This window comes from Ambystoma mexicanum, chromosome 7q (assembly GCF_040938575.1).
Source record: "Ambystoma mexicanum isolate Mex_15411 chromosome 7q, UKY_AmexF1_1, whole genome shotgun sequence".
In the NCBI taxonomy this organism is placed as follows: domain Eukaryota; kingdom Metazoa; phylum Chordata; class Amphibia; order Caudata; family Ambystomatidae; genus Ambystoma; species Ambystoma mexicanum.
In genome coordinates this window covers 316,404,600-316,415,021 of record NC_090941.1, presented here as the reverse complement: position 1 = coordinate 316,415,021, position 10,422 = coordinate 316,404,600, and positions in this window count along the sequence as shown.

The following is a 10,422-nucleotide window of genomic DNA, read 5'->3' as shown; positions in this document are numbered from 1 at the left end:
AGGCGTGAAAGCCTGGCCTTCTGATCTTAGTGATCGATTGAGGGTTGTAAAGGCTTTATGGGCACTTGTCTGGGTTTGGAAGGTGCTGTGGCATGTGGGGGTCATGGAATGAAAGCATGGATTTCTGAGACCTGGCCAGGGTGGGGGTGGGGTTGGTGTTCACGCTCATGCAATGGGCCTAATACTAACACAAAATGCTGTTTGCCGCGCTTGGGCCCAACTTCTAAGATGGATGTCACTTGCCAACATGGCGTTCAAACCCGCATCTACCATATAGCTTCTAATACATGCACTAAGGTGGTCGCGCACCCTTCAATAAGTGCACTCCCCTCCCCTCTGTTCCTTAGATGTGCTCTGTTAGCATTTATTCCACATTTGCTATCGCCTAGGGGGGTGGGAAGACCCTTGCTCCTTCCCAACAGCAGTCGGCGCGTTGTCGAAAGTCTATGAATAAAGGCGAGAAGCCTTAACAAGAGGATAATCGAGTATAGAAGTGAACAAGGACTTGAAAGCTAAAGTATGTAAAACATTGTATCAGAGTGACCGCGTACCAGGAAAGACACGTGTTGGAAGGTCTCTGAACAATGGGCAAACCCTTGCAAGTATCAAGGATAAATAATGTGCAACAGAAAAAGGGAGCGAAGTGTGAGCAAAATAAAGTGTGAGCAAAACACAACAAAGAGAGCTTGGGAAGCTAAGGGCATATGGTTGTGCGACCTGTAATAAGTTGGCCCGTGTGGTCTATCAACTGCGCCTAGACCAGAAGGCCCCAACCAACAATTAAAGTAGTCAGGGAGACGATGAACTATTCAAAGTGCTTTGCGCTTTGGCAAACGTAATCCAGAGCCCCTGTCAAGAATTTTGAGACTGTTGGCGGCGGTGTTGTGGGCTGACGAAAATGGCCACCTAAACGCAGAGCTCCGCACTGCACAATATCCTGCTAATAAAATCATGTGTATTGAAGGACCGCAGAACTGAGAGACTACAGCCTGTCACCGGCGGAACACCAGCGCCCTCATCGCCCCAAACGAGGAGGTGCGCTGAGCGCCAGAAAGCAGAGATCAGCCACACCAGACTGCATTGCGCGCGATGGACAAGTGTATGGTTGCACACCTAGGAGAGACAGTCAAGCCTGGTAACGGAGGCAATGCTGTGTGCTGCCCCGTAAAGTGCACGCGGATGGAAAATGGCGAAAAGACCTGCACGGGACGTGCGATTCACCGGGGATTCTCTGGGCCGCGGGAGGAACCTTGCTTGGCTCTCTTGCCATCATTCTTTCAGCCACAAGCAGAGACAGCACCCCAAACAGACTGGTGAGGACCTGGACAGGTACGTGACTCGATCCCCCCGAGACGACCCCACAGATCAGAGAGACTTTCACAAGAGCGCTCCACCACCCAAAACTAAGTTGCATATATTGGTGGCGGCAGACAGCACCAACAACAACAGGAAGCCCACATTGGGCACCCGTTGCACTGCCACAGCACACAGTACAGAACACGAGCAAGCGCTGAGAAGGGGGAACCCTTCACACTGAGGTAGACTCTGCACACAGGAGACTGAGAGCAGAGCTGAACACTGTGAGGGGCATATGCTACTACTGTAAGAGAGCCACAGATACGAGGTTTAAACAGAAACCCCATTACACCTAACAAATAGACTGACAAACTACAATACCAATTCCATTGGACAATCAGAGATGTGGAACAAAGAAATGCAAAGACTAAGATGCAAAAAACCCACTAACCAAAAAAACTTTCCCCATACATCTCTCACACAAAAAACCCACACAACCACTTCTCCGCACAGCAAAGCGCACATTCTTCACCACACCGCAACAACAAACATAACTCGCACCAACAGCACGTGGACCCACGTCAATTCGATAATCACACCCAAGCTCAGCGCACAGTGAAAACCGAACTGAAGCTGCCAACAGGACACCACCTTTCTCACTTTCCTACTCCCACTTCACCGTACTAACCCCCCATCGCTCCTTTTTTGTTTGCAGATGAGCCAGAGCGCCTGGGGACCAATTCCGTTGGTGACAGTGCGCGGTACAAATACCTTTAACTTTTATAACTGTTTTCCTTAAAAACAAAGAGCAAAGCAAACAAATGGTTGCCAAAATGTGGTTACACATTGTAGGAAATTATCTGTGAAATCAAAACTCCAAACATTGTGGCATGGGGTAGGCCCCAAATCAAATAACAGTTCAACCAGAAAACAGTAAATAAAAGGTATGTATTATGTCCCTCTTCACCCGCCCCCCCACCCTCCCGATACTTTCTGAAATTTCTGGGGGCAACCCCTTGCCATATAAACATGCCTCCTTAAAGACGCACACCTGTCGAACTCCGCTGACCAGCGATTGAGTCTTGATCGCTCCGCTGAACCTGGATACCTAGATATTTGAAGCCAGAAACAGAGTACGGGCAGTGCCTAGGGATCGCCTCATCAACCCCCTGCAAAGGGAAGAGAACAGACTTTTGCCAATTTATCACGACAGGACAGGAAATGACTGGGTTGCTCATGTAGAGCAAGAGGTCTCTGGCGTATAGAGCGACCCGGTCCCCCCCACCCCTCCAGTGCCACATGGACCCTGCCCACTCCCATGCAGTCCGGAGTTTAATTGCCAATGGCTCTACGGCCAGCGTGAATAACATAGTGGAAAGGGGGCAGCCCTGTCTAGTCTCCCGTCCTAAGAAGAAGGCTCTGCTTTGGAAGACACGCCATTAACCCATACCATCGTCTCCAGGAATTCATACAACAATCTGATCCACAACATGAATCCCTGTCCGAATCCCATTGTCCCATTATTTCCCATAGTGAGGCCCACCCAACCAAGTCAAAGGACTTCTCAAAGTCCACAGCCAATAGCGCTAGTGAGTCCGGTATCTGCAAGGACTGGCTGATAGAGAACTGTATTCTACCAAAGGATCATGCATTTTGACCTGAAGGGCATGAATCCACATTAGTCCGGGTGTATTCGAGAATCTATCACGCCCAACAGACGATCAGCAAGGACCCTTGGTAGGACTTTGGTTACTCCATTTATCAGTGATATCGACCTGTAGGAAGCACAGAGTTCAGGCGGCTTCCTGGCTTTTGTCAATACCACAATGCGGCCTTCCTGAGGTCTGGGGGGAGGCATCTGCCCCACCTACACTGCGCGAATAGGCAGTGTATGGGACTGACCACCTGGTCTCCCAAGCGTTTCCAGGTTTCCACTGGGAATCTGTTAGGTCCCGGGGCCTTGCCGGATTGAAGCTGAGAGAGCGCAGCCACCACCTCTGTCTCATTAACCTCTGAGTCGAGCCTCAGTGCCTGTTGTTCCGTTAGACGGGGGGGGGGGTCACCACAGAGTCAAGGACGCACAGCGTATCTGCTGGGGGGTCCCTCTTGCGGGGGTCTATACAGCTCCTCATAAAATTATGCAAATGACCCTGCAATATCCACGTTTTGTGTTATCGTCATCCCCCACCACTTGTATGGCCCGAACATAGCCATTCCCTCCATCCCGCCTCTCGAGCTAGGCAAAAGTTTTTCCAGCCTTGTCCCCAGATTCATGAATTTGACGCTGCACTGTCCATTGTGCCAACCACGCATTATCAATGGCCACATTGCGTAGGGATTCCTGTGCCGTGACTAGGGCCTTTTGTGAGGCCCGGGACCCTGAGGCCAGGACCTCTCCTGACCTCACTGAGAGCAGCTCTGCCTTCTCCACCTCGCGGGGATGCTGCCTGCATCTGACCGACACTAGAGAGTGTACCTCCCCCTGCAATATTGCCTTATAGCCCCCTGCTATAGTGTGGCCGGGCTATCAACCGACTCTTCATGTGAGGAGAAGTACTCCGCTGTTTTCTGGGATAAGCCTAACACTTCGGGGATGCCCAGGTAATATGCGTGAAGGCGCCACATTGCAGTAGGTTTGCTCCGCTCGCTTTTAAGCTCCATAAGAAATGGAGAGTGATCTGAGCTCCCCCTAGTCAGACATTTTGCAGAGAGTAGCCTGTATGACAGGCCGTGAGGAATAAAAAAGTAATCTATCCGGGACATAGAGGACGCATGGTGGAGAAGACAGAGAAGCCTGATTCAAAGGCATGCAATGCCCTCCATGCATCAACTAGCCCCAGCGATGCCACGAAATAGTGTAACTTAGTAGGGCGAGCCAGGCTTCTGGTACCTATATGTGTCCTATCCATACCCACGTCCATGACCTCACTGAAGTCCCCCCACACCCCAACACTCATGTGTCTACTTGATCTAATACTATTAGTGATTGAAGGTCGTTTTGAAAATCTAGCGTGAGGGGGGGTGTACACTGCTACAATGCCCCATGTGGTCCCCCATAGCTCACTCTTCACAAAGACAAACCTCCCCCTGGAGACCTCCCAAACCTCCCGCAAATGGAATGGTATCTACTTATGTATGAGGACAAGTGTTCCTCTCGCCCCACTCAAGAAACTAGCGTGAAAGTCCGATGTATAGTTGGACCTCTTAAAAAACCTGCACTCCGGACAGGCTAAGTGCGCTTCTGTCAGGAGTGCTATGCCAAGTGAGTATCTATTATGGAACTGGAGCACAAGCCTGCACTTAATGCTAGAACACAGCCCATTTACGTTCCATGTGAAAAGAGACCACTGCATCATGTGCCATCCTTTACCAGGAATTGTGTCCAGCGTCTTACCGACCAGCACCCACCTCCCTGCCCTTCCAGTGCCATGACAGTTCAAAGATCTGTGCCCCCCCCCCTTGATATCCGGGCCTTGTGGACTTCCCTCGGTTACTCCGGGAATAACCTAATCCGATATCAGTTATAGGTTTTGGAGCCGGTGGCCCTCGCCATCTCCAACAAGGCGTCCCTTTCCCAGAGGTTCAGGGATCTGGCGATTATACTGTGAGTAGAGGCCCCAGGTACTGGCCAGACCATTGGAATCCTATGGGCTCTTTCGATTGAGAAAAAATTGGATAGCTTCTTAGGGGCAAAGAGGTCGGTTAGCCATCGTTCCAGAAAGAGCGCCATGCTGGGCCACTCTTCCCTCTCCGGCACCCCCAAGATTCGCAGGTTATTATGCCGTGATCTTCCCTCACTATCTTCGGCTCTGCCTTCCAGGTAGACCGCCAGGTAGGCTCTACTTCTGGGAGACCGCCGCTAGGTGCTTTTCCATTTGCTTGAGCGCATCCTCGGAGCCAGAGATGCACTGTTCTGCTTCTCCCACTCGCGATGAGAGCTTCTGCAGGTTTTGCCAGAGAAATGACACCTCGTCTGAGAGGCAATCAATCTTCTCTTCGACAGGCGATCTGGACTCCCCAATTGCGGTCTGGCTGTGAGGGAAATCTGAGAGGCTTGCGTCTCCGGTCCTGGGCTGGGCATTGTCGGGGTGTGAGCTGTGCCAGGCGCAGGGCCGCTCATTGTGTATTGATCGATCTTGTGTTGAATCCCAGCCTTCTTTTTTTAAAAATAAATCTGTGTATTGGTTTACAGAACAAACCAAGTAGACAATCAAGGAAAAACAACAACAAAACAGGGTCACATTGCAGAAATACAGTCTACCCCCATTTCCAACCTGTAAGGAGGGATGGGGAACCATGTGCAAAGGGTCCACAAGGTGGGTGGGAGATGAGGGTCATCGTTCCCACGCACCTGGGCCCTGTGACTCTGACAACATAAGAGTGACCCAAGCGAGGCGTTTACACATTTCCAGTCCATTTCCCCAGGACCTTCAAAAACTTCCCAGGGCAGCCCCTGGCACTGTATATGCGTTTCTCCAGGGATGCACAGCGGTCCATTTTGTTACTCAATCAGCTCAGCCCATCGGAGGATCCCCACATGGAGGCTAGGAGTCTTTTCCTCAGACCCACTGCCACCGAAAGGAACGTCTTTTCACACTTGGTATACTCCACCTCTCCCCATATCCAAAGTATTACCATCTTTGGGTCCTGCGGATGTGGGGACACCAATGACCTTACAGATGCATCTGCTCCAGAAGTCTTGAATAACGTCGCAGTCCAGGATCATGTGAAAGAATGTTCCCTCTGCCCTTCTGCACCTCAGACAAACTCCATCCACCACCGCCCCCCACTTCTTCATTGAGGCACGAGAAGGATAGGCTTGGTGCAATATTTTAAACTGTATTAAGCAGAGTTTAGTGTCTATGCCTATCTCCCGAGGGAACATTAGTGCCTCAACCCATTCTTTGGATTCTAGCGGTCCCACTACCCGCTCCCATTTTTTTTTAAATTTGTTTATTTATTTATTTATAAAACAGCGCGGAGGAGTACAGGCACAGTTGCAATGCTTATAGCCTCACAGAACATATAAAACAAAATGTCCTGCTCCCCCCCACCCCCAAGTTCCTGAGTAGGCCTTGTCCCAAGCCTCATTCGGCCTGATCCGGCGGCGAGTTGTCGCCCATAGAGTCAAGGGCTCTCGCGACCAAGCGTGGCTTGAAGGTCAGGGCCGGGTAGTTCTGGTCATATTCCAGGACTGGTGCCCAAATGTCGGTGAATCGGTGGAGCAGTCCCGCTTTGGCTGCCGTGACCTTTTCCGCTATCAGGATGTCCCACAGTTTAAGCCACCAGAGGGTCATGAGGGGTCGTTCCACGGACTTCCAGGTGCGGGCCACTGTGATTTTGGCTGCCAGGAGGAATTGGGACATCAGCGTTGTCCTCCTCCCAGTTCTTGGATACAAGTCCGGGAGCGGCATCCGCAGGAGGACTTGCTCAGGCGTTGGCGGAATTTCAACTTGGGTGAAGTCCTTTATAGTGGCCAGGTATTGACTCCAGAACTCCCCCACCTTAGGGCATGTCCATCACATGTGGAAGTAGGAACCCGGGTGGCCACAGAGGCACCAGCATTGGGGGTCCAGGGCCTGCTGGAAGTGGTGGAGGCGCAAGGGGGGGTGGTACCAGCGCAGGAGTTTGTGGACGCATTCCCGGTTAGTAATACACCGAGATGCTGTGCGCGTTCTTGTCCAAACATCCACCCATGTGTGGTCCTCAATCTCATGACCCAAGTCTGCCTCCCATTGGGACATATAGGAGGGCTTAGTCTGGAGGGGGTCTTCCTGTAATAGTTTGTAGAGGGCCGAAATCTTTCCCCGTTCTGGCAGGTCAGAGCCGTTTTGCAGCCTCCCGGGTCTGGGGATGGGAGCACCAGTGCCTCAGTTGGGCGTAAGTAAATCTGTCTGTCTCTGGCAGCTGGAAACTCGTTTTACATCGCTCGAAGAGCTGCCCCAAAGTTTCAAGGCCTCCTGCCACCCAGTTCCTAAAGTTCTTAGGGTGAGCTCCCGGGGAAAAGGCGGGGTTGAGAAAAATTGGGGAGAGAGCGCAAAAGCCTCCTGGGATGCCTCCACGCCTGCGGGCCCACTCCCATGCCTTTATCGACTGCTTCGTGGCGGTCAACATTCCCGGCCAACTTCGGCGTAGTGCGGTGGGGATGTACGGAAGAAAGCGAAGGGGGAGAGGGAGGCGGGATTGTTCGATCTCTACCCATTTCGGGCACCCAGTGGCGCGTCCCCATGCATGAAAATGGGCCAGTTGGGATGCAATTTGATATGTCCGGAGGTCCGGCACCCCTTGTCCCCCCCAGTCTTGTGCTGGCCATCATCGTTCTCCGAGGGATCCACGGTTTCTTGCCCTTCCAGATGAAGCCAATGATTTTCCTTTGGAGTCGCAGCAAAGGGGGGAGAGGGATTGAGATTGGGAGAGATGCGCAGGCGTAGAGGAAGCGGGGGAGGAGGTTCATTTTGCATGTCGTGATGCGCCCCAACAGCAAGATCTCCTGTGTCTGTCAACGGGCCAGGTCCTTTTACAATTCCTCGAAGAGTGGAGGGAAGTTGGCCTGGTAGACTTTTGCTGGGTGGGCAGAGATCTGAACCCCCAAGTATGAGATCGCTTGGGTGCTCCATTGAAAGAGGCTGTGCTTCTCCAAGGCCTCCCTCTCGCCTGTGTGCAGGCCCACTCCGATGGTGGTTTATTTTGGGAAATTGATGGCGAATCCCGGGACCCTCCCGAAGTCCTGGATTTCGTTCAGGGCTGCCTTCATAGAATCTTTGATGTTTGTGATGGTTAGCAGCACATCGTCCGCGTAAAAGGGCAATTTTGTGTTGGACTGGGCCGATCTTCGGGCCAGTGATCAGGGGGTTCCGGTGCACTCGCTGGGCTAGCGGTTCCATAGCCAAGGCGAAGAGTAGGGGGGACAGTGGACATCCCTGTCGCATTCCACATGTAAGAGCAATCGGGTCCGACAAGTGACCATTGACTCTCAGCTGGGTCTTAGAGGCTTGGTAATGCACTAGGATCATCCTCCTGAAGGTCGAGCCAAAGCCGTAGGCCTCAAGAACGGAGGAGAGATGGGGGGGCGCTGTTGCGCACGAGAGGAGATGGCTGCTCCTGCGTGAGCTCCGGCAAAGACCAGGGCCGCGATGCTGAGATGAGCGCTTAGACAATCCGGTTCTACACATAAATAGCATGCACTGATCCATAAACTTTAAGGACCTGGCTGACGAAGTTTGGAGACTGCAGGTTGTGAGCCAGAGGAGTTATGGCTTCTTCTTGATCCCACGGGCCGCGGAAGGCAAAGCCCGCGCGCAGGCCGGGACGAGGGGGAGGAGTCCGGCGACGACAACTCGAGAGGCGGTCAGGTTGCTGGCGGCTTCCTGACTTAGGGAACATCACTGCGGGCGCTCCGCTCCTCGTTGAGCGCCTGCGAGCCTCCTTGCTGCCTGCCCCCCCCCCTCCCATTCCCCATCTCAGACACCCCAACTGCGGGGATACTAAACACTGCACCGGACCACGCGAGGGATCATCGGCGGCAGCGGCACTCCTGGGCCCACGGCGGACAACTCAGAGCTAAGTGGGGGCCGCGGGGCTAGGTGGAGAGCACGGAGGGAGGGAGACCAGCCGTACATGCGGCTGCTGTGGCCATCTGCTAAGTCCAGCGATACGGGGGGACCCGCCCCCCCAGCCCCATAAATCAGAGCGGGGCGCGGACATATCGGAGCAATGATCGCGGCATATCAGACCGCGGGGGGCCGCTGCGTGTAGACACATGGGCGCCACTGGCAGAGAAGTTTGGTTCTGACGGCGGCGGACCCCCCCCAGGAGACGGCGAGTTCCCCAGGTGCAGCACAACGTTCACGGGGGCCTGCAAGTGGGTGCTACAGAACACTGGGAGGAACAGGCCATATGAAGTGACACTAGAAGTCCCCCTCTGAATCCATCTGTGATAGGCGTACCTGTGCCACGGTCTCCGACCACGACAGCAGCAAACACAGGGGCAGATCGACACACCGAGGCTAAACAAGATTGAAGGCAGCACAAAGATATTTAGCATATCGATATCAGCAGGAGTGTGTAACTGCGACGGTCGACATTTAGGCCTACACCGGTTGGTCCTAGCGGTGCCCCTCACTTGCTCACCTGGGAAAGTACTGTGGGCAATCATATAACCTGACCGGCTCGCGGACCAACCGACTTGGAAGAGAATAATGCCCAAAGGTCTGGGCCACAAGAAGGGCAAGGGGACCATTGAAACATTTACGACAGAAAGAGACGGGATCCAGGATGGAGGAGGAAACGACCCCACAAGACCAACAGGCTGCGCCTGGACCATTGATGGACCCTCCAGGCGGTCTTCGAAGCCATGCAACAGGGGTTTGCGGCCCTCAATGATAAGCTGGACAGGATAACGGCGAATGTGTCGGCCATCAAAGCCAAACTAGACAAAACGACATCACGCATCACAGAAGCAGAGACAAGAATATCGGGTACTGAAGATGCCCTTGAAGCCTTGAAATGCACAGTCTGCACGATGGCTATAGAATTGGGGACAGTGAAGACTAAATGCGAGGACTTGGAAGCGCGTTCAAGACGCAACAATATCCGCATAGTGGGAGTGCCGGAGGAGGCGATGAAGGGTTCTATGGAAAAGGCGGTAGAAGCTCTCCTTCGTACACTCTTGGGGGATCCGGGCTGGTCGCCAATGTTCATAATTGAACGGGCTCATAAGTCGCTGGCTCCGAAGCCCAAGCCCGGAGCATACCCCAGGCCAATCATAGCCCGAGTAATGAACTACAGGGACAGGGACTTAATATTGAGAGCTGCAAGGGAAAAACAGGAGCTGAAATGGGAGGCCAACGTCATAAGAATTTTCCTGGATTTCACACTGGCAGTCCAACAAGAGAGGAAGCTCTTCAACGGTGTTAAAAAACTGTTACGTGAACGCCAGGTCCAGTATGCCATGCTATATCCAGCGAGACTTAAAATTCAATATCAGAACAAGACACACTTCTTCACCTTCCCGGAGGAGGCTGCGAATTTTGTTGAAATGCACATCCCTGCTCCTTTCGGGAAAACTAATACAACAGGAACTGAACAATATACACGTTTGGAAGAAAATAAATAAGTTCATGCTAT